Source organism: Ceratotherium simum, chromosome 40 (genome assembly GCF_057802395.1).
Source record: "Ceratotherium simum simum isolate JZ-2026a chromosome 40, ASM5780239v1, whole genome shotgun sequence".
Classification (NCBI taxonomy): Eukaryota; Metazoa; Chordata; class Mammalia; order Perissodactyla; family Rhinocerotidae; genus Ceratotherium; species Ceratotherium simum.
The window spans coordinates 7,626,375-7,648,766 of record NC_141939.1 but is presented as its reverse complement, the minus strand read 5'-3'; the positions used below and the strand labels follow the sequence as shown (position 1 = coordinate 7,648,766).

Sequence of the window (22,392 nt, the reverse complement as noted above, 5' to 3'; positions counted from 1 at the left end):
TATCTAAAGTGCCCAGCCCAGGAAGTGGGTCAGTTACCTCTAAGTCAGACTTGGGGGAAGTCAGACCACCATCTCTAGCAACAATCCAAAAAGCCAACCAATAACTCCTGTAACCATCAGTCCAAAATGGCCAGGACCTGATTAACAACTGACAGCTTCCCTAATTTCCAAGCCCCCACTCCCAACCTAGGAACTAATAGAGAAAGCCAAATGTGCACCCCCAACCAATCACATAAGATGTGAGCCCACCTCCAGCTTCCTCACGCCAACAGCCTCCAATCAGGGCACACCTGGTGCCTTCCCTTGGCACCTTCCCTTTTTTCCACTAAAAAGCTTTCTCGCGCCTCTGCCTGCCTTTGAGTCTCTGCCAAAACATGAGTGATGGTGGCTGACTCCCTTGTTAAAGCCAGCCTTGAATCAACAGCGTTTGCTGGTTCTCATCTGGCTGGTCTGCATTTATTTCCACAGTCCGATGTCTCTCCTGCCTTCCTCATCTTCGTCTCTCTGATGCCTTCTCTAACCAAAGTGGCATAAGGAAAATTAATTAATGTCAACAGAAGGGTCAACCATTGCTCTGGAAAAAGGTGACACAGGACCAATACGTACAGTCACAGAACACTCTCTTTGTACTTTCAAGTAGTTTATATGACTTGTCTGGATAGCATCAAAAGTGAATGCGCACCAATCCAGAATTGGAACAGCTGAAAGCTCCCCTACACTCAACAAGTATAAGAGCTAAATGAAGAGGAAATATATTAATATTAAGGATTTCTTTCAAAATGCACCCTTGGCCCTATGCATATTAGTGTTGTACCCTACATCTTCTACCCCTGTAGATCCAACAGGGAATCATGCAGAAAACTGTTCATAATCACAGATGCTGAGCACTGCTGGAGACTGAATGAGCAAAGAAAGGTGAACTTTTCAGTAGAGCTTATGTATACTTATTTCTTCTAATTCTCTGAAAATTGGTGTTCCAAGCATGAAATATGTGGTTAAGGAGAATTATTAAAATACTCACTGAGCTGAGCCCTCGAGTCTCCAAACATCCCAGGTAAAAGGGCCCGAGGGCCCCTCTGAGCCCTGAGCCTCCCCATCCCCACCCCCTGGTGTCCCAGCACCTGCACAGACCTGGCACAGTGGGAACCTGGTAAATGCTGCGTGAACGTTGGGTAGTTAAACTACTTTACTGTATATGGACCTAATGACACACATCATGCATTAATTAGGTCAGTACTGAAGGAAAAATAAGTTGGCAAGGCCCTGTGTGTGCAGAGTGAAGGCTGACAGGCCATGTTTATCTGAGTATTACCACCTGTCGCAGGCCGGATCAGACCAGGTGTCACCACAGCAGCTTCTCTTCTGGAATATCTAATCACCTGAATCTTCCACTTCTGTTCCCCTCTGGGGGATGGAAGACACTGGGGCTGGAATTCCTTAGTGCTGGTATGGGTTATCAGGATACCATCTTCCCATTTTCCAGCCTATCTGAACAATTCATTGGTAGGTGAGATAAAGGCAGTTCTGAGAAGGACCCTTTACGCAGGAGTCCATCATAAGCCTCATCCACTTTCCTTGATAAAGGAATCCTTTCTACTTCTTTATAAATGTCATTCACTTCCTTAAGGGAAATGGAAACTATTTTTTTTTTTTTTTGGTGAAGACGATTGGCCCTGAGCTAACATCTGTTGCCAATCTTCCTCTTTTTGCCTGAGGAAGATTGTCTCTGAGCTAACATCTGTGCCCATCTTCCTCTACTTTGTACGTGGGTCCCCGTCACAGCATGGCTTGATGAATGGTGTGTAGGTCTGCACCCAGGATCTGAACCTGCCAACCCTGGGCTACCAAAGCGGAGCATGTGAACTTAACCACTACACCACCAGGCCAGCCCCCCAATTATTATTATTATTTTTTATCAAAAAGAAGTTAAAGTTGGGGCCAGCCTGGTGGCGCAAGCAGTTAAGGGCACGTGCTCCACTTTGGTGGCCCAAGGGTCACAGGTTCAGATCCCAGGTGTGCACCGACACACCACTTGTCAGGCCATGCTGTGGAGGCGTCCCATATAACGTGGAGGAAGATGGGCACGGATGTTAGCTCAGGGCTGATCTTCCTCACAGGAAAAAAAAAAAAAAAGAGGTTAAAGTTAATATTGGATCTCGAAAAGCACTTGAATTTAAGTTATGTTTCTTCTTTTGCTTGACATAAACATTAAAAATAACAGAAAACATGGGTTAGGGCCATTTCAACAATTAACAAAATTCAGTATATAGAATAAAATATCTCAAACATACTGAAAACTTATGTTGAATTAACTTTCACCTAAGACTGTCAAAATGCCTTCCCATATCTATTTACTATGTAAGTATTCCCTACCCAGCCCCCTCAACCCCCAAAACTAAATCGCTATTTGGCTGTAACCTGATTTTAATGTGTGTGTGCAATAGTACGGAGGCTTTACAGCCAAAGATTAAAGCTCGCGCAAAGCAGAGACTTTGGACTTTGATCAGAAAATGTATTAAATTCCCAGATGAGGCTGATCAAAAGCGGAAACACCAGGAGACGCCAACATTTTTCACTCCTTTCAGGAACAGCTTGGGACAGAGTCATTTCCTTAGAACTGTACTTTTCTGTCAAAGAATCCAGCTATAATTTGTAAAAACTGTCTGTTTACTGATGTCCAGGGTTTCTCCGCTAAAAGAAGGAACGCCGATGAGGCTGCCTGGAGCCTCCTGGTCCTGCTGATGTACCTGTGGGCTGTGCTGACTTGGCTTCCTCGTTCCTTGCACACGTCCCAGAGACAGGGACATGGGTTTCTCTGGGCCAGTGAAGCGCCCAGTCATATGGACCTGTTTGTGAACCGTGCCGGGTCTGAGACGTTGCCCCCCCTGCCTAGTTATGCACTTTAGACGTGTGAACACTGCAGAAACACGAGGCAGCTGGCTCAGCGAAAGGAGCTCTTTGTGGACACTCACACCCAGACCAACAGCCAGCATGACACTGCAGTGCCGGCCCCCATACCTGACTCACGGACAAGGTGACAGGGGCCGATGGAGACTTTCTACGGGAGTGCAGATTACACCCCAGGGATGAGGGATGGAAAACTAAGGATTTCTTCTGCTTACGTACAGGAGAGAAGCAGTTGCCTCCCTCCCTGTCTAGAAGGGAAGGAGAGAAACCTTTGCTCCTTTGAGATGGGATGGAGAGGACCTCGGGTTTTTACCTTGACCTTTTGGAACCTAAATAAAGTATCTTCAGGGGTCAGAGAGTCCCATGTGTCTGGGCTTTTATGACCTAGAGATGTCTCCAAGGTCTGGGTTTCATCCTTTTGGACATGTACATAACTAGGGAGATAGCACTCCAGTCTTCCCGGCACCTGGGGGTGTGTGTCTGCCTGCGTGTGTGTGTATGTGGATGGAATTCTGCAGGGTCTGTCTGGCTATTGAATGTTCCAACCCTTAGTCACTGGGCACAGCAACTGGTCAATGGTTCTGGCCATTCCCCTACACAGCCCGACAGCAAGATCCTAGCCACGCAGAGAGGGATTATATTTGCTTTCTTTCTCCTAACTTCTAATGCTTTCTCCAACATTTTCATAGGTATAATTGCCATGAGCATACATGGTCACTGTAAAAATTTAATAGCGACAACTAATAGGCACTGCTTGCTTACTGCCTGCCAGGCACAATCCCAGGGGCTTTGCATATGTTATCTCAGTTAATCCTGAGAACAGCACGAAGCCGGCGCTACCATCACCCCTATTTCACTGAGGAGGACATGGAGGTGCTGGGTTTAAGCCACTTCCCTCAGCTGCGTGGCTGGTGAGGACCAGGGCAGCCGACCTCCACCCCCGCCTTCTAAGCGCTGCGTTCCACCACCTCCCCTGCTTATGTTGGACTGAGAGATGGTGCCTTTCATTTTTCTTTTTTTTTTTAATTTTATTTATTCATTCATTCTTTTCCCCCAAAGCCCCAGTGGATAGTTGTATGTCATAGTTGCACATCCTTCTAGTTGCTGTATGTGGGACGCGGCCTCAGCATGGCCGGAGAAGCGGTGCGTCCGTGTGTGCTGGGGATCCGAACCCGGGCCGCCAGCAGCGGAGCGCGCGCACCCAACCGCTAAGCCACGGGGCCGACCCTCATTTTTTTTTTAACCAAAATGGAATCAGACTGTCATTTGTCACTTAGCATATGTGACCTTCTTTGATGGATACAGTGGGCAGTGTTCCTTGCCCCACCACCACGGGACCTGTGATTTCACCCGAGATACCGAATCTGGGGTTCCAGATTCTAACCCCTCGAGCCTCAGGAATCTCAGGCTGTGAAGGATGAAGACAAGAAGAAAGGCTGTAGAGAGAAGGTTGTCTGGCGTGTGATGGCGTATGAAGCAGCCACCAGAAGGGAGCATTAGAAGGTTTTGAGGAGGCAGGGCCTGTGAACACACGTGGATCAGCCCTTGGCTGAGAAGAGCACTTGACGCAATGGAACATCTCAAGGACCTAAAAATGACTGAATGATGTAACTTTTTAAAAGTGGGTCCCTGTTGACACAAACAGAGGCTTCCTGTCCTTCGGCTCAGTTCATTAAACACCCATGGAGCACGTCTACTACACAGCAGCTCCTGAAAGACAAAGGGAAGATGTCATCTCTGCTCCAGGGACCCTACAGTCTAGCGGGGAGGTCGTCACAGAAGCTGGTAACTTCAAAACTGTAAGATCCAGGTACTGCCATGAAAAGACGTGCAAGAAGCTTTGTAGGACCCCAGAGGACACACACCAGTCCCCCTGGGGAAGGCTCTCCGAAGCTAGAGCTGAGTCTAACAGGGTGAACAGGAGTCAGCAGTGATGAGCAGGAAGGGTGTTGCAGGCAGAGGTGACAGCATGGGCAGAGGCCCGGAGGCTGGAGAGGTGAACGAAATAATATCGTTAACATTTGTTTTTCGTGTAAAATATCAAAATATAAACTCCCTGGTTAGCGATGAGAACAGCTTGCCTTGAAACACTTTGCATCTACTAACTATGAGCAGTTTTTAATCAATCTTAAATTCCGTCAAAAAGCACAAAGTGTTATTTAAACATACAGTAGCTCTTTTAACTATTGTCCAAAGATTGTCTCTAGAAGAAGATGGACTTCAAGAGTCAAGCACAGATATTCTTAACTGATATGAAACAAAGGTTCTAGACACGCTGGTGCCAATTTTTGATAAAAATGAAATGGAAGGAGAAAAAATTGGAAGGACCACAAAAATAATCTATCTGAGACCACATAAATAAGTAAATCTAAAATTTAATCATAGCTTTTCTTTTGCATGTTTAAAAATAACTTCTCCAAAGCAAAGGAGAGAGGCACCCCTTACACTTCCTAAGCATTAACAATTTCAAAGTGTGTTCACCCTCATCATCTCATTTGATCGTCGCAAACATCCCTCTTGGAAGTTGGGCCTTGTGTTCTCAATTTCTCAGAGGATGTAGAGAAATAAAGTTCTTTCCTATGGCAAAAAGGGGCTAGACCAGGGGTGTCCTGGCCCCGGTGCCTCTGCTCTCTCCATCTCAACTCACTGACTATGCCAATTCATCTTCAAGGAAAAGAAATGAAATCAGTGCATACAATCATGAAAAGCAAATTAAAAATATTTATTGTTACCCATCCAACTTACAGGAATCATAAAAATAAGCTAAACCAATGGTGGTAATCTGGGGACTTAAAATACGCAGTATTTGTTTTTTATTTCACAGCTACAACCCTGTTCCTGTTTCTTTTTTTTTTTTTAAAGATTTTCTTTATTTATTTTTTCCCCCCAAAGCCCCAGTAGATAGTTGTATGTCATAGCTGCACATCCTTCTAGTTGCTGTATGTGGGACGCGGCCTCAGCATGGCCGGAGAAGCGGTGGGTCGGTGTGCGCCTGGGACCCGAACCCGGGCCGCCAGCAGCAGAGCGCGTGCACTTAACCGCTAAGCCACAGGGCCGGCCCCCTGTTCCTGTTTCTAAAACGACCAACACTTCTGCTGAAAGACAGGTAGGGCAAGAAAGGGGGCGATGAAGAGAAGAAAGGGCAGACAATGGCCTCATGATGGGAGGCTGAAGACCTGTTTCCATGCTGGGCTCTGCCATTGCTGAGCCCCAGGCTCAGTCTCCCCTTCTGTAAAGTGAAGGTTCTGGTGGCCTGCCCTCTAAGGTCTCTTCCAGCTCTATCGGCCCCTGACTGTCCTCTTTGGAGGACATGCGCCTGCAGGAGGCTCTGCCACAAAAATCAAAGTCGAGGACAGCAGTGTCCCTCTTCCCTATCGTCTCCTCTCTACACATGCCCAATTTTTCTTCATATTAGCTTGAAGAGGAGAAAAAGACCAATTTGAAGAAAATTCAGTTTATTTTCAACCAGACTGGAAGCTAACCCCAAATATTTCCCAGAAGTTTCTTGATAGTTACTGAAAGATGAAGTTGCAAAAGTAAAATGTAAACTGTTTGTCTCAAAAAATGGTAATCCGTGGTTAGGTATAAAAAAGAGAATAGGATAGTGGGATAAATATGGTATTTTACAAGCTAGCTTTTAGACAGAATATAAAATAGATGCATTATGGGCCTCAAGTTATCTGAATGAATTATCTATTCTGCCTAAATTCAAGTGAATTCAGGCTTCTACTTTGGCTGGAAAAAAAATCTCCTTAGAACACTAGGCTTGCCCTAGAATGTCAATAAATTCTGGAAGGATGGGGACTCACTGCTGAGTGACTCAGGTGGCCGGGAGCATCATAATTTACAGGAAACAGCAATGCAAGTGCTCCACCAGTTAAGCTACACTCAAGGGCTCCGAGGTATTCTTGGTTTTAATTCTGGATCCCGAGAAATCTGCCCCAGAACTAAGAGAAGCACCACATTTCAGTTTACAGACCTCATCCCATGTTCTTTCCAAAGCCCTTTCATATTTACAACCAAAATTTTTCCCATCTGGGAAAGCTGGGGAGGACCATTCCTCCCAAACCCCGTAGACCTCTTTCCCTGGACACTACCCTTGTGGCCTGGGGACTCGCCTTCACGATAGGAGCAAAATGTAACACCAAAGAACTAGGAAAGCCTAAAACGAAGATGCCAAAAATTCTTTGTGTACTGAACCGAGGAAGAAGGGAATTTAGCTGGTATAGCCTCCCCCTTGCATAAGTGGAACTCAGTACCCCTTGAATCATGATTAACTCCTGACCCATTCATTCACAGTTGGCCTCCACAACAGGTAACCCTGGCCCCACCACTCCCTATCATCACTGTCCAAGGCACAGGTTTAACTCACCATAGCTGAAAAACCTTCCTAAATCAGTTTGTTTTAGAACTCTCTGCAACAATATACAGTCCAGAATAATTCAAATAGATGTTATTAAAGGATTCTGGGGGAAAAAATAGAAATTCCTTGGGGCACAGTAATACACATGCTGAGAAGGTGCTGGATGGCTCACGTGGGTGTGCTACAAATCTGAGCAAAGTGGCAGGAACAAATTTGATTTTGTGCGTGCCTATGTCTGCCAATCACAGGTCAGACCAAATTATCTTCTTGATGTTTATTTTGGGGTTTTGCTTCTGTCTCCATAAATGGTGGGAGCAGGAAAACTGACAAAGACAGAATGGATCTACCTGGCTCCTCAGCGCTCCACCCACAAGAAGAGCCCAGCACCTCTGCCCACGGCCCCCAAAGCTGGAGGAGGGAGTCAGGCTCGGGGTTTTCTGAACTGGCCTTCATAAGTCAAGTGGACCGCTTTGTAGACACCTCCCCAGGAGTCAAACAGAGGAGCAACGTCTTGGAGAAGCCTGTTACTCAAAAGTCTTTAATTCCTTGCCTGCATTTATTTTCCTTAACAAACACTGAGCACTGAGGTTCACGCACGTGTATATAGGGGGGAAGGGGTTGGGGGATGCACTGCGTGAACCCTGGAGGACTTCTAGGAGGCTTCGCCATAGATAAGTCAGCTGCTGGTTTTCTAGCGCCAGGGCCGATGAGACTCAGGTAAAAAGATGTTTCGCAAACGTGGTCCTAGGTGGCCCCTACTTTCTGGGCGGACTTCTCCGTTGCGCTCAGCTAAAGAAAGATGTCCCTAACTCCGGAGGCAATGAGGAGAGATGGAAGGCCTGTCCTGATTTAACAGCGCTTATTACAGCAAAAGAAACAATTTCGAAAAGCAGATTAGCTGCTACAAGATGGCAAGGAAAAGAATAATGATTTTGTCCTAAAAAAGTTTTCCTTGCTGGCTTTCCTCTTTTGTGCCTTTTCACATGCAGCCTCCTCCTCCTGAGGGCTGGCCTGAACACTGACCCCAAATTGGAGTCGTTTTCTGCCCTAGCACAAACCCAACCCGCACAATAACCTCACACTCTAGAAAGCCGCTTCAGCGGAGGAAGTCATGTTTCAGATGCTTAATTAGTTTTATACACATCCTATCTTCTTGGAAGTGGCATTTCAGAAAAAGTAAATAAAAACCGGCTAGTCTATTTTTGGTCCCTCTTCAAAGGGCTGCATTCAAGTTCCTGCTCTGAATGTCTTTGGCAAGTCACTTAACTTCTCTGAGTCTTGCTGTCTTGTATGTAAAATGGGAATAAAAGAGCTTCCCTCCAGGGACTGTTGTCAAATCAGACAAGCTAATGGGCGTGACAGTGACAGGTGAGCACAGCCCCCTCCCTGACCCCTAGACCTAATGATATTTGACCTTGCCTAATTTACTATGGAAAAATAACAAAGAGATGCCCAGAGAGCGCCAGTGACAAAGTTACAGGATAAAAAGCATGCAGATGAGAAAGTCTTCCCGTCGCCCCTGCCCCCCATGCATGACCAGCACCATTAGAAATAAACAGGCATTTCATTCTTCATCACAGACATGAGTGAGTTCTGTGCTTTTATCTGCTTCTCTGGAAGGAAGTCAGATGCCAGCGCCTACGAGAGTGAGTGGGTTCCAGAAGTGAAAGTGAACAGTCTGTGTCCAGCCTTGTGCTTGTTTCTCCCTGTTCCCACCGCCCCAGCACTCTGACTTCCTTATCTTATTGTACTCACGCTGGAGAGCAGTTTGTGCAGCGCTCACAGAGAGATAAGACAATCCGGGGAGAAGCTGGCTGTTCAAACTGCAGCATTTCCTCCCAGCCTCATTCTGGCAGACCGGCTGGATTTCAGCCTGAGAAGCAACATCCTCAGGTCTCAGCAGAGAAAGGGAAGCAGCGAACCTCCTGGAAGGGGTCAGCAGGCCCGCCTGGCTGTGCGACCCGTGAGCTCCGGGAGCAGGGAAAGGCCCCTTTGCTTTCCGAACCTCTAATTTTCATCTAGAAAACATGAGCCATGTTGTCCCAGATGGTCACTGAGGTCCTGTCTTAGTCCATTCGAGTTGCTACAACAAATTACCAGAGACTGAGTGGCTTAAACAACAAAATTTATTTCTCACTGTTCTGGAGGCTGGAAGTCCGAGATCAGAGTGCCAGCATGGTCGGTTCTGGTGAGGATCCTCTTCCTGGTTGCAGATGGGGGCCTTATCGCTGTGTCCTCACATGGTGGAAAGAGAGCTAGCTAGCTCTCCGGCATCTTCTTATAAGGGCACTAATCTCATCCATGAGGGCTCCACACTCATGACCTAATCATCTCCCAAAGGCCCCACTTCCAAATACCATCACACTGGGCATTAGGATTTCAATACATGAATTTTGGGGGGGACACAAACATTCAGTCCATTGTAGGCCCTTTCCTTCCATCTCAACACCAACTTATTAACTAGAACTGGTGTGTGCGTCCAATTCAGAGACTAAACTACTGGTTCCATTGAAAATGAGGTGATCCTGGCTCTTTAGGGAATTCTCACACAGGAGGAAAGGAACAGGATCCTTCCAGAGTGGTCAGAGCTGAGCCCCCATTCCTCAGGCCAACTCTCTTTAGAAAAAAACAAAAGGTCACAAGAAATAGCATGTCACATTTATCATGGCAAAATGCCCTATAAAATCTCAGAATCCATGGGAATACATGGAGTTTATCTGATTTGGATTGAATTTTAGACACAAAGGGTTATCGGGCTACTTTGTTCTTAAAAATGGCAAAAGCTTTCGAAAGCAAATTGCAACCCCAAGGAACTGCCAAGATGTTTTAAGTGTTTGGCTTCCATAGTTTAAGTATTTCACTTTTTGCCATGATGTTAGCTTTCAAGAGAACACTGGCATATATTGTGTTTTCAATTGCTAGCACATACCCTGTCTGAAAAAAACAAAAAGAAATCACCTTGAGGCTGGCATTTACCCAGCTGGGTATGGGGGGAGTCTGAGGGATGAAATGGTCATGGTGGCGAGTAAGAAGAAGGATACTACTACTTTTCATTTCCATGGAACTCTTTTCTCTCCTCTGGATTTTCATCCTTCAATATTAACACCTCCCTTTTATAGATGAGGAGACTGAGTTTTGGGGTGTATGTGAATTGCCAAGATCACTTGGCTATAGTGACCACGTCAGGGTGCCAAGGCTTTTTGCTACAGGCCACAAGCTGTCTTCATTAAACCATTTAAAAATGTTGCTGGGCCGGCCCCGTGGCTTAGCGGTTGGGTGCACGTGCTCCGCTGCTGGCGGCCCGGGTTCGGATCCCGGGCGCGCACCAAGGCACTGCTTCTCTGGCCATGCTGAGGCCGCGTCCCACATACAGCAACTAGAATGATGTGCAGCTATGACATACAACTATCTACTGGGGCTTTGGGGGAAAAATAAATAAATAAAAATTATAAAAAAAAAAAATGTTGCTGACCCACACAGGTGATGGCCACTCACATGCTGTGATTTAAAATCAGGTCACAGGTCAATGCTGCCACACCCGAGGGCAAGGCTGAGTGTTTTCATAAGTATCTCATATAAACAGGGTGCGACATATACAAGAGCTGTCAAATCCAAGCTGGTGAAAAACACAAACAGAGCCTCAAGTAGGTTCATCCTAACGACACACCCTGAGAAGCACAGACTCAGGGATGAGACTCGGCTGCTTAACAGAGATGCGTACTCAGACACATGGCGAGATGGAAACACGAGATTCTGCACATAAAGCAGAGGTGAGAGAGCTGACTGCTTTGGACAGCTAACTCGTGCAAATACAGCACAACTTCACAGAAACTGGAAACACAAAAGGAACTGTTTTTTTTCAATTTAAGCACGATGTCTCCTCCATTAGGCACCCCAACTATTTCCCAGGTCTTTGCCAGTGAGGGGCCAATCCAGGTCCCTGAAGCTGTTTAGCTGCAACTTTCTTGTGTGCTTAGAGAATGCCCCAGTCCAGGCACGCGGAGATCACAGAGAGAAGCAGCCCACCGAGCAGTGGGGAGAGTAAAGACAGCTCCCATCGTGTGACTCCATACACACCAAACAGCACGGGCCAGATAAACGTGGCACCAACTGGAACCAGCCACCTCGCTGCCAAGACACGGCTGTTTCTCAGAGCACAGGCAATGGCACCCCTGGAGCTGTGCAGCCACCGCTGCAGGCCCTGGCTGAGGAGGAGTGCACAACTGAGAGGGCAGACACAGCCAGGAAAACCTCCCAGGTAAGACCTTGGAGCAGGTTGTAAAGAAATCCGGGGACAAGGACGTCTGAGGAGCTGCACCGGGGGGAAGGCAGACCCCACTTGCTCAGAGGCCCCTGTGGAGGAAGCAGGGTGCTGTCGCATTTCCTTAGACACTGTGGAGTGGGTCACGTCTGCTGCTTGGCAGTCAGGAGCTGGTACGGGTTCTTCTCTCAGTCCTTCCACGGAACGCTTTGAACGTCTTCATGCCTACCCTGCAGGAGGTACGGCGGTACCGAGGGGCTCGCAGACCCAGCCGGAGGCCAGGCTTGGTCATGAGAATGACATGCACACGTGTTGACAAGGGCAGTGATTCTGGTGGCGGTGTCCAAGACTGGGGGGCGGCTGCAGCCCTGCCGGGAAGCATCCCACCGCTCTCTCGACAGCCAGTGAAGGACTCAGGGCTCTGGGAGCTAAGAGCTCGTGGAGGGTGAACGACAGCAAAGAAGGTGCAAACGAGTTAGCAGCTGCAAATCTGAGACAGTGGAGAAGGCAAGAATGAGAGGTGTAATGCAGGGAAGAGGTCTGTTTTCATCAAGGCCACCTTGAACTCTAAATTGAGGGGTCCTGTGCGTCCCCCTGGACACAATCTCCAAAAGCAGGGCCTTTCTAGATCAAATGAAAGAAAGATGATCAAAGGGTGGAGGTTTTTTCCTGAGCTGCCACCTCCTGTGGGTAAACCTGGTGTGGGAGTTATAGATTCCAGAAGAGGGAGTGTGCAGGTGACAAGTGCTTCCAGGCCCCCAGGACCAGGTGGAACGAGGCCACCTCACCACCTCACCACCTTTCACTGCCTGAAAGAAAGAGGCCAAGGGTGGAAATGCTGTGGGAAGGTTCCAGAAGCAGCTCAAACATAAGGAGCTCTCTTACCTCAAATGAAATCAGTCTGTCCTGAGTCATAAATCCAAGAGACTATGATCAGCCAAGGGCTACATATGATTGGAAACAGAAACAAGTTCTCTAACTTGAGAGATCATAAAACTTCTGCACAATTGCCATGCAAACTTGCTGTGAATGAATCTCTCTCTCTGACAGTCGCTGTGAAGGGGAAGGGAGGAGAGACCGTAAAAATAAAACCCTCCCTGAGCATCGAGAGAGCCGTGGCGCGGTCAGAGTGATCTCTGCCCTGGGTGTTTAGGGGAACTGACATCCCAGGCTACGCGGCCACCATTCTTGGCCACATTCCACATACGTCTGCCCCCACCCTCACCACAAACACACACCAAAGCGGGGGTTTTCAAGGTTTCCTCATAGTTTTATTAGATCAAGATGTCCAGGGAAACAGGCATCTGATGCAGTACCTATGATGACACCGTAGGCCACGTCCTTCATTGACAACACAAATCAAAGCGTGGATGTTGCAAGTAAGCGATTTGTTGGATCAATGCAGCAGCCACATGGCTCCTCCCTGTCCTCACTCCAACCCACCTCCTCAAAAACACTTCTCGGCTGCAAGGCAATGTCTAACCCCCTTCCTCACTCTGTCCACAGGCGGCCGATCGTTCACACTGCGATGTGTACGGCTATGATGCTGCCTATTTCTAAATAAGCCTTAACCTTACAAAATGGGCAGCGGAAAATCGAAGCCATCTAGTTCTGAAATGGAAGAAATATTGGACTTTCCTAGACAGCACTAAAGACAAATCTGAATTTCACTGAAATAGACTATTAGTAAGACTGCCCCAAAAGGCCTGTAGGCCCACAAAGAGGACCAATGATTAGGCACCAGACTCACAATGGAATTATCCTGTCCCTGGGAACTTCCCTTGAAACACAGATTTTCTTCTATGAATTAAGGAGAAAAAGTGTGATTAAGGTTTTTTTTTAATAAGTTTCCTCCACTCCATCTGCTCTCCTATTTTCTCTAGCAGAATTAGAAAATTTCAAAGATTCCAGCAAACTTACATTTCAGCTATGCATCATGCAATGCACACAAAGTACGTGAGTGACTCCTGTATACTCAGAGAATGGGATAACTGTCCGAGTCAACTCTATGGATTCTGGAAACAACAGGGCTCCTTAGAAGTGCCTGGGGCAGCCCACCATCTGACTGGAGTGAGGAGGGTCTGGAAAGCCGGGCCCTCAGTTTTCTTGGAAATGGATCACTGGAGGGGTGTGTCTCCTAACACGTTTTCAGGACTCTGTAGAGATTACTGCAAGGTTGGTTATGTCTACTTAGTTTTTCATGGAGAGCCTCAATTTCAAATATTCTCTTTTGTGTCCTCACAAACCCCTGAAACACTCCAAAAATGGTTATCACGGACTATTACGTAGCCATTAAAATTATATTTACATAGAATATTTAATGACATGGGAGAATGCTCATGTTCAGGTTAAGGCAAATGACCAGAATGAAAAACTGCAAACGGTATTACCTCAAGCCTGTGAAAATGCATAAAAAAGATTTAAGAGATCTGTAATATTGGGTGTTGGTTAAGACATGGAGACAAGGCACCTTAGGCACTGGGTGGGAAGGGGCACCGGCATAGTTAGTTGAGTCATCGATTTGGCAGCATCTATCAATAGGTCAAACAGATGTGCCCTTAACCCAGGAATCTCCTCCCAGCAATCCCTGGGAAACCTTGAAATGCACCTGAAGATGTACAGATAAGAGAGTTAATACAAACACTGTTTGTAATAGTAAAGAAGTGGAAACAAAGCACAATAAATGTTTAACAATAGGAAATGGGTGAAATAAATTACGTGTCAGCCATACTTCTGAATATTACTTTGTGGCCTTTAAAAAGAATGAAGTAGATATAAGAAATGACCAAAGAAAATCTCATGCCACAAAGAAGTCGCTAAATAAAATGCATAGAATGAGTTCTGTTTAAAAAGAAAATGTACATACATGGGTATATATGTAAATGCACCGAAAAACGACTAGCAGAATACACCCCCACGGTTAACAGTAACCAGCTCCTGAGAAGGGAGGAGAGCTCTGGGGTGCATCAGTTGCCCTGCTGTTGGCTACAACTAAAAAAACCTTACTCAACCTGCTTTAAGTCTGGCTCTCCCAAATGTCCCACAGCAGAGACTCCTCAGTGGGCAATTCAGAAAGTCAAGGACCACCATGGGGCTCTCACTCTTCACCTTTGCATTCTTTGGCAGGTCAGCCTCGCCTGCTCTGGTGACTGATGGCTGCCTCACTTACAGGCATCGATGTCCAGGAGAGGCCTCCTCCTTTGCCTGTTTTTTTTTTTTTTTTTTTTTTTTAAAGATTTTATTTTTTTATTTTTTTCCCCCCCAAGCCCCAGTAGATAGCTGTATGTCATAGGTTCACATCCTTCTAGTTGCTGTATGTGGGACTCGGCCTCGGGTTGGACGGAGAAGTGGTGCCGTGGGGCGTGCCCGGGATCCGAACCCGGGCCGCCAGCATCAGAGCGCGCGCACTTAACCGCTAAGCCACGGAGCCGGCCCTCCTTTGCCTGTTTTTAAAGCAACCCGCCCTCATGTTTTATTGGCCAGGACCAGGTCCACATATTCATCCCCAGCCAATCACTGGCAAGGACAGCAGGCCCACCAGGGTTGCTTGGCCAATCAGGATTTACCCAGACACGTGGAGGAGGGTAGACTCCTGAACAAGATCAGGTTTCTGTCAGGCAGAAAAGGGGGAATGACTACTAACTAGGTGGGCCACAGAGGGTGACTGGGATCTTTTTCTTTTTACTAGAAATGGTTCTGGATTATTTGAAATTTTTACAAGATTATATTAATTTTTTTTTAATTTTTTGTTTATGCAGTAACATTGGTTTATAACATTGTATAAATTTCAGGTGTACATAATTATACTTCTATTTCTGCGTAGATTACATCATGTTCACCACCCAAATACTAATTACAACCCATCACCACACATATGTGCCGAATTATCCCTTTCGCCCTCCTCCCTCCCCTCTTCCCCTCTGGTAACCACCAATCCAATCTGTCTCTATGTGTTTGTTTATTGTTGTTATTATCATATTAATTTTATTATATTAATTTTTAAAAATTTAACATAAAAAACATTTAAACATTTTAATGCATAGAAAAAAGACTGAAAGGAAATAGACCTTGAGATTGTGGGTAATCTTCATTTTCTTCGTTCTTTTCTATATTTTCCAAAAATTAAATATACTTTTATAACAGAAAAACAGTAATTTAAAAAATGTTCTTCAGTTCTCAATATTTTGACTTTCAAGGGACGCAAATATCCCTCCTGAAATTGTGTAGCTTTATTTCTGGTTCAGAACGCTGGAAGAATCACTCTGCTCAGCCCTGTCATCTGCCTTCCTCACGTGGGCTTGCATCCACTGGAAGCCGGGAGGATTCTCAGTGACCTGGGAACATAATCCTCCAAGGTTCTCAGCAAAGTCCACAAAGTCGGGTCCCTGGGTCCCACCTCCCACCCTGTGGTCCTGCCACTGCTCTGATCTCCATAATTCTGGGTGCTCGCTGCTCGCTGCCCCCTTTCCCTCCCTTGTTACCTGGCCCCCGGAGGCCTGCCTTGGCTCCAATCACTCTTCTACTTTTCTTTCCCCCATACATCAAACTGCCATTGCTATTCTCTTACAACTTGGTTGTCAAGGTTTATTTGGGGGGAAGCATGGAGCCTGAATTGGAGCAGAGAAATCTCCTTTGCAAATAATATATGGAACTCTAAATATATATATATATATATAAAAGTAGAGCAATGTTGGCTGAAGTATTTTGAGGGCCCCCCAGATTACCCCACCTAAGGTCAGGGTGAAGGAGACCACTGCCTCAGAATATCCATCTCTGTCAGGAGGAAGCAGTCATCTCAGAGCACAAAGTATAAAACGTCCACCTGGTGAATTCTGACCCACCCTGCACTGATTTCAGGTAACTCATACTGAACTGAAAAGGACTGATTGATGGCTTTACTCCTTAAAAGTGCCCTGCCAGGGAATGCACCAATGCCCCTCAAAGAGGAGAGGCACTTTCCCTTCCCTCTGAACCATATTTTTAAGGAGTGCCTGACTGCCACAAACCCCAGTCGGTCTTGATCCACAGAACCTACAGGGGAGGTACCAGGAACAGCCTCAGGTAAATATATTGCTAAAAGGCATCACCAAGGCTAATTAGAAGCCAGGACATTGCAGGAGAGGAGTGGAGATGTGCACATTTCCAATAATTCTGTCCTACATCTGACTGACTTCCACAACTGCCGGCCCTCCAGCCCTAGCCCCGTTCTCTACTGCCAGCCTTGGGTTTGTTGGTTAACCAAATTGAATCTCTGATTGGTGAACTACACGAAAAAATATTTTAGGAGCCTCTTCTTCCTCCTTGCCTACCGGCCCCCGCTGTCCCATCAGCAGTAATAAAAGCAACCACTTTTGTTATGCCGACCACGTGTCCTTTATGGTAAACCTACCAACTTGATAAGGTAAGCATTATTCCCACTATTTTTCTGACCAGGACACTGAGGCTCAGAGAGGTTAAAAAAGTTACTCCAAGTCACACAGCAGCTGAGCAGGGAGGCTACCCCAGGTCTGTCTGATTTCAATATCTGCATTTTATTTCCTGACAAGTCACAAAGGTTTCCATTCAAAGAAGACTAGAGGTCCAGGTCAGCAACATGGGAGCCCTACCAGAAAATCCACCTTCCTGGGCCCCTCTCTGGCCACCACCCTGCAGAGTGGCATCCCAGGACCTCATTTTCAGTCTAGAAAGAATCTCTCTCTCTTCCTCATCTTGTCAGTTCCTTGAGGGCAGGAGGACCCATGCTCTTTACTTTTCTATCACCTAGGCCTACTACCTAGTAGATGCTCAGTAGACATATGCTGAACTGAATTAAGCATATTCCAGAACCTTGCTAGTATGTCACAGCATCAGGAGCACCTGGGAGCTTGTAGGAGATGCAGAATCTCAGGTAGCAACCCAGACCTGCTGAGTCAGCACCTGCCTTTAACAAGGTCTCCAGGCAATCATGCGCACCGGAGAGTTTGCGAAACCATGTTCAGCAACTTCCACCTTCTTTAATGTACTGTTGTTTCACACCACTGTAAGACAAACTCGCTCATTTCTATTCTGAATCATCAAATGGAAACCACACATTGTTTTATGACCTGCAGAAGTTCAAGTGATCTGGGGGCGGGGGGGGGGGGAACTTTGCCTAAGAGATTACTTCACTTAAAATGCCAAGTGCTCCCCAATCTCAAAGAATTCAGTGAGAAACAGGAGTGCCTTAGCTAAACACCGCATTTAAAAAATTCCCCTTTTAAACATACGTTCACATTGAATAAGTGTTTATTTAGTGCTCTAAGGTACGATTAATTATCATCAGATTTAAATTGAAATTACTTGGGGCTGGCCCCGTGGCTTAGTGGTTAAGTGCGTGCGCTCCACTGCTGGTGGCCTGGGTTCGGATCCCGGGCGCGCACCGACGCACCGCTTCTCTGGCCATGCTGAGGCCGCGTCCCACATACAGCAACTAGAAGGATGTGCAACTATGACATACAACTATCTACTGGGGCTTTGGGGAAAAAAAATAAATAAATAAAATCTTTAAATTGAAATTACTCATAGTTAAGTTACCCCATGAGCGTTCAGAAATTTCTAAGCTTTGAATAACTATCATTGACAATTCAGCTCATTTCCTACACCTATTTGTTGAGCATCTAGTATGAACAAGGCCTCACAGGGATGAGATGCTGTGGGGAATATGAACGTGGCAGTCCCTGACCTGCTCTTTGCTACAAATAGAATGAAGATCAGGAACATGCTAATCAAACGTTTCTGTAAGCAAATAATGCATCAAGCATCATTTCCATTATTTAAATGTGAAACTCAATTAGATGCTTCTATGATGCAGCCAATTAAACCATTGGTGTAAAGCAGCCAAGAATACTGAGTCACTGGGCTATTTTCAACACCTCGAAATCTGACCTCTCTTGGGAAAGAGATGTCGCCTTGTGCATGGGATCAGCATGGGACAATCAGTGTCCTGATCACAATGGAAAAACTGACTTTATATGTAAAGAACAAAATACATACTTGTTATAAAAATTAAGAAAAAGGACCTAGCCCTTTGGATTCTTAAGGTTCAAAAGACACTGAAAAAATTAACATGTAAAGATGGTGATAGCAAACGTATATGCATGCATTATTACTTTAACCTGAAAAAATCATTAATTTTGAATTTGTAACCTAAAAACAAGTGGCAGTGTTAAGAGCCAGCTACAAAGATTACCAAGAGTTAAGAAAGATGGTTCAAAAAAATAAGATGAATTCAACTTAATAACGACACACATCAGATGATATGGGTCACTTTCTACCATTTTCATTATTTTTATCATTTTCATTATTAAACAGCCAGAAACAGTATAAAGGGCTCAGACTCTTAAAAGAATCAAATGAGCTTAAAAACAACTGCTATTTTCTACATAAAGATGAATTCTTTAGTGACCATCTGAACACTCGCGTATCATTATCAGGGAATTTTTTTCATCACACTAGTAAAGCCTCACTTGGTTCTTTTCTCAGCATGTTTAACTCTTTGGGGGGTAACATTTCATTAATAACATATTTGCTCTAGAATGTATTCCCTTCTCTTGCCTCCACAGGAGTCACTCTGGGGAGCAGTGCAAATAAAACTGATTCTACATTTGCGCACAGTGGGACAGATCAGCAAATAAATAGAGGCATCGATTTCCAAGAAGAAAACGGCTAAAAGCAACACATTTACAATTCTTCTAAGCCACATTCCACATCACTCGGTGAGATGGAAGACAATTATTGAATGTCTTTATGTTGCACACTTTATTTTTAACTAAATCTTTAAGCAGACTGCTGAGAAACGCCAGTGCTTCTGTGGGTCCTGGTTTAGCTGTGTAATGACAGATTTTTTGCTTTTGCAAAATAGTGGCCCAAGTCAGAATAACCCTTTTTAACATTACATTTATTTGGGGGCTATTTTTAAATACATTCTGGGGTTATTTTCGGCAAATTCTTCCTCTAAGGAAATCTTAGTGGCAGAAAGATAGAGCTGGTACTTGCCCTTGAATTTTGAACTGATGCCTCCCAAGGAGGGCAGCTCTGTTTCAAGGAAAGCCATAATTAGTCGGTCACTTCACTGGTGGGGACTAAGTTAGCGTGAGATAGACACAGGCGTAGACAGAGCTGATCCTCGCCAGCAACTGCTTTAGAGCTAATCATCTGCGAAGTTCAAACCGGGAATACCCTGCTATTAAGGAAGAGAAGGTTTCTAAATGATCAAGAATGACCAGTTCCTCTCTGCTAATTAAGTTAATTTATTAACTACTCAATACTTTACCTGTAAAGAAAAAACCCAACCAATTTAATGAATTTGGGGCTGGACACCAAAGCAGTAGGTACTTAAGACGAAATACGCAGAGCTCTCCCCTCTTGGACCCTTTCTGAACACCTGTTGAACTCCAGGGTTTTTAAATTTCCGAACTAAAGCCTCCTGGATACAACCTTGAGAGCTTTTAGCCTTTCTGGAAGTGCGTGTGTATTTTTAAGATTTCCATCTTGCTTAATCAACAAAACTGGTTACTAATTATTTATGAATCACAGGGCTGAAAACAAACTTTCTTACCTTGAGCAGTTAAGGAGTAGCAGGGAGAGGAGCGGGGTTGGTTTTTCATTTAGCCCCTTGGTACCCGTCCCTGCCCCTGGTTACCGATCCTGCGCGGCTCTATAGAAAGGTCAAAGGTGCGCCTCCTCCTCCGCTCGGGGTGGGGGGCACACTTCCCAACAACACAACACGCTGGCATCCAACCTGGGGAGCTGCGGGCGGCAAGGCGACGCGAAGAGCCAGGCTACGCGCTCTCTAAGCGTCCAGGGGGCAGACTCGGCACCCAATCCGGCCCGGAACCAATTCCGACCCAGGGACCCGGGGAAACGGCGAGCCCGGAGGCGCACGCCGCACTACCCGGGGGTCCCCGGCTCCTCACGCTTCGAGGGGCGCGAGATGGGACTCAAGGAGGCCAATGGGCAACCTTCAAGGCTGCTACCCGGGCACGGCCTCCATCCACGCCGATGGTACCCTCTGAGCACCCCCAGATCCTGAGGTTCGGGGTGCCTCGTCCTCTGCCTCCCATGGCTAGACGCACAAGGAGCCCACCAGCCCGGCCACTGTTGCAGTCCTGCAGGACGCGACGTCCCGGGCGGCGGGACCTGGGGGTGGGGGCGGAGACGCACCACCCTGCGCCCCCGACCCCGCGCCGCGCAGCCCCGAGCCCGAGCGCCCCTCGCGGGCCCCCGCGTCCGCTGCGCCGGCGAGCAGGTGACCGAGTCCCGGACCTCGCGCGCACGTACTCCCACCCCGGGCCCCCCGCGTCACCGGACGCGGCCCCTTACCTCGGAGTGGGCCGGGGCGGCCCCGCGGGGCCGGGCGCGGACTGGGCCGGGGAGACGCGCCTCCCGCCGCCGCTGGGAGCCGAGGCGGCGAGCGGGCGCGGCGAGCTCCTCCTGGGCGGCGGCGGGAGGCGCTGCTCTCGCTGTCGCCGCCGCCGCCGCCGCCGCGGCTGCGGGTCTCCGAGCTACGCGGCCGCCGCTCTCGGGCCGCCGCCGCGCCGGTCCCTCGGCTCCTGCGGGAGGCCGGCTGCTCGCGCGGCAAACTCTTCCGCACGCAGAGCCGGCGGGGAGAGCCGCCGCCGCCTCTTCCTCCTCCCCCTCCCCTCTCCCTCCTCCTCCCTCCTCCTCCCTGTCCTCCTCCTCCTCCTCCTTCCCTCCGCTCCCGCGGCCGCCGCTGGCCGGGTCTCTCCTGGCCGCACGCCGGGCCCTGGCCCCGACCCAGCCCGGGACATGCACCCCGCGCGCCGTATGGGCCGAGGGACCCCCGGCCCCCAGCTTCCCTGGGCGGCGCAGACACCCGTGCGCCCCGAGGCCTCCTCCGCCTCTGCTGCGCTGCCAGGGACGCGCGGCGGGGTCCGGCCTGGCCGCGGGGTCGGGACCGGGTGCCGGAGGGGTGGTTGTGCTTAGAGGTGAACTGGCCGAGAGGGGACGCAAGCGGATGCGGGGCTGCCAGCTGAGATCCTGTTCAAGTTGTCACTGGGGTAGCAAGAAATCTTCCTTCCTGCCTGGTGCAGACCCTCGCTGAGCCCGCTGCCACCCCGCTGTCCCGTGCGTTGGGGGGCGAGCACGCGACTGTCGTCGCCTCCTCTCCGTCCTCGCGGGGCAGGTCTGCGCGCGGAGCCAGACTCAGGGCACAGGGCGCGCCTTTGCGCGCGGACCACTGTGATTTCTCAATGAGCGGCGGCGGCGAGCGCGGGGCGGGGGGGGCGGTGTTGGGAAGCTGGGGTCGGGGGAGACGCCGGCGAGCGCTGTTGCAGGGAGGACCGCAGCGCCTGCTGGGGAGGAATAATCGGTGTTTCTTCCAAGGCGAACATAGCTGGTCGGGAAAATCGGTCAAGGATGGAAAAGAACCGGCTAATTGCCCCCCTCCTCGGCAGAGGCACGTGGGGTAGGGGGCTGTAGCCAGGAGCGCGCACTCGGAGCTCCACTCTGCCTCTCTCTCCCCTCCCCCGCTGCCCTCCTCTCCTTTTGCACCGGTGCAGGAAATGTTCCACTGACCTACATATTTTTCCAAACATACGTGACCTTTTTTTTTTTTCCCCTTTGTGGGAGGAGACAGGCGAGAATCCAAGCAGAGGAGAAGCTGGAGCGGCGCGCGCGAGAAAACAGGGAGGCTTTCACGAAGGCTCCCGCAAACACTGAACAGAGGCAGATGCACAGAAATAGTCCCCGGGAGCCGGGAGCTGCTGTGTGATACTCTCCGGTTTGTTACTGAGACAGAGTCGGGTGAAAAAGGGAGACCATGCGCCGAGGCCCGGAAAGGTGACCGGGTTCCCCTAGACTCGCAGACCCCCCGCCGCCTCGG

The 22,392-nt window shown here is 48.0% G+C and overlaps 1 protein-coding gene across 1 annotated transcript in view; it reads right to left on the bottom strand.

The window, feature by feature from the left end:
• The window catches only part of NPAS2 (neuronal PAS domain protein 2), a 160,161-nt gene extending 139,059 nt beyond the window's left edge, over window positions 1-21,102 (bottom strand). Inside the window, exon 1 of the mRNA XM_087426230.1 lies at window positions 20,871-21,102. The gene's annotated coding sequence lies outside the window, so the exon portion shown is untranslated. The remainder of the gene's footprint in view (window positions 1-20,870) is intronic.
• Between the last annotated feature and the right edge of the window lie 1,290 nt (window positions 21,103-22,392).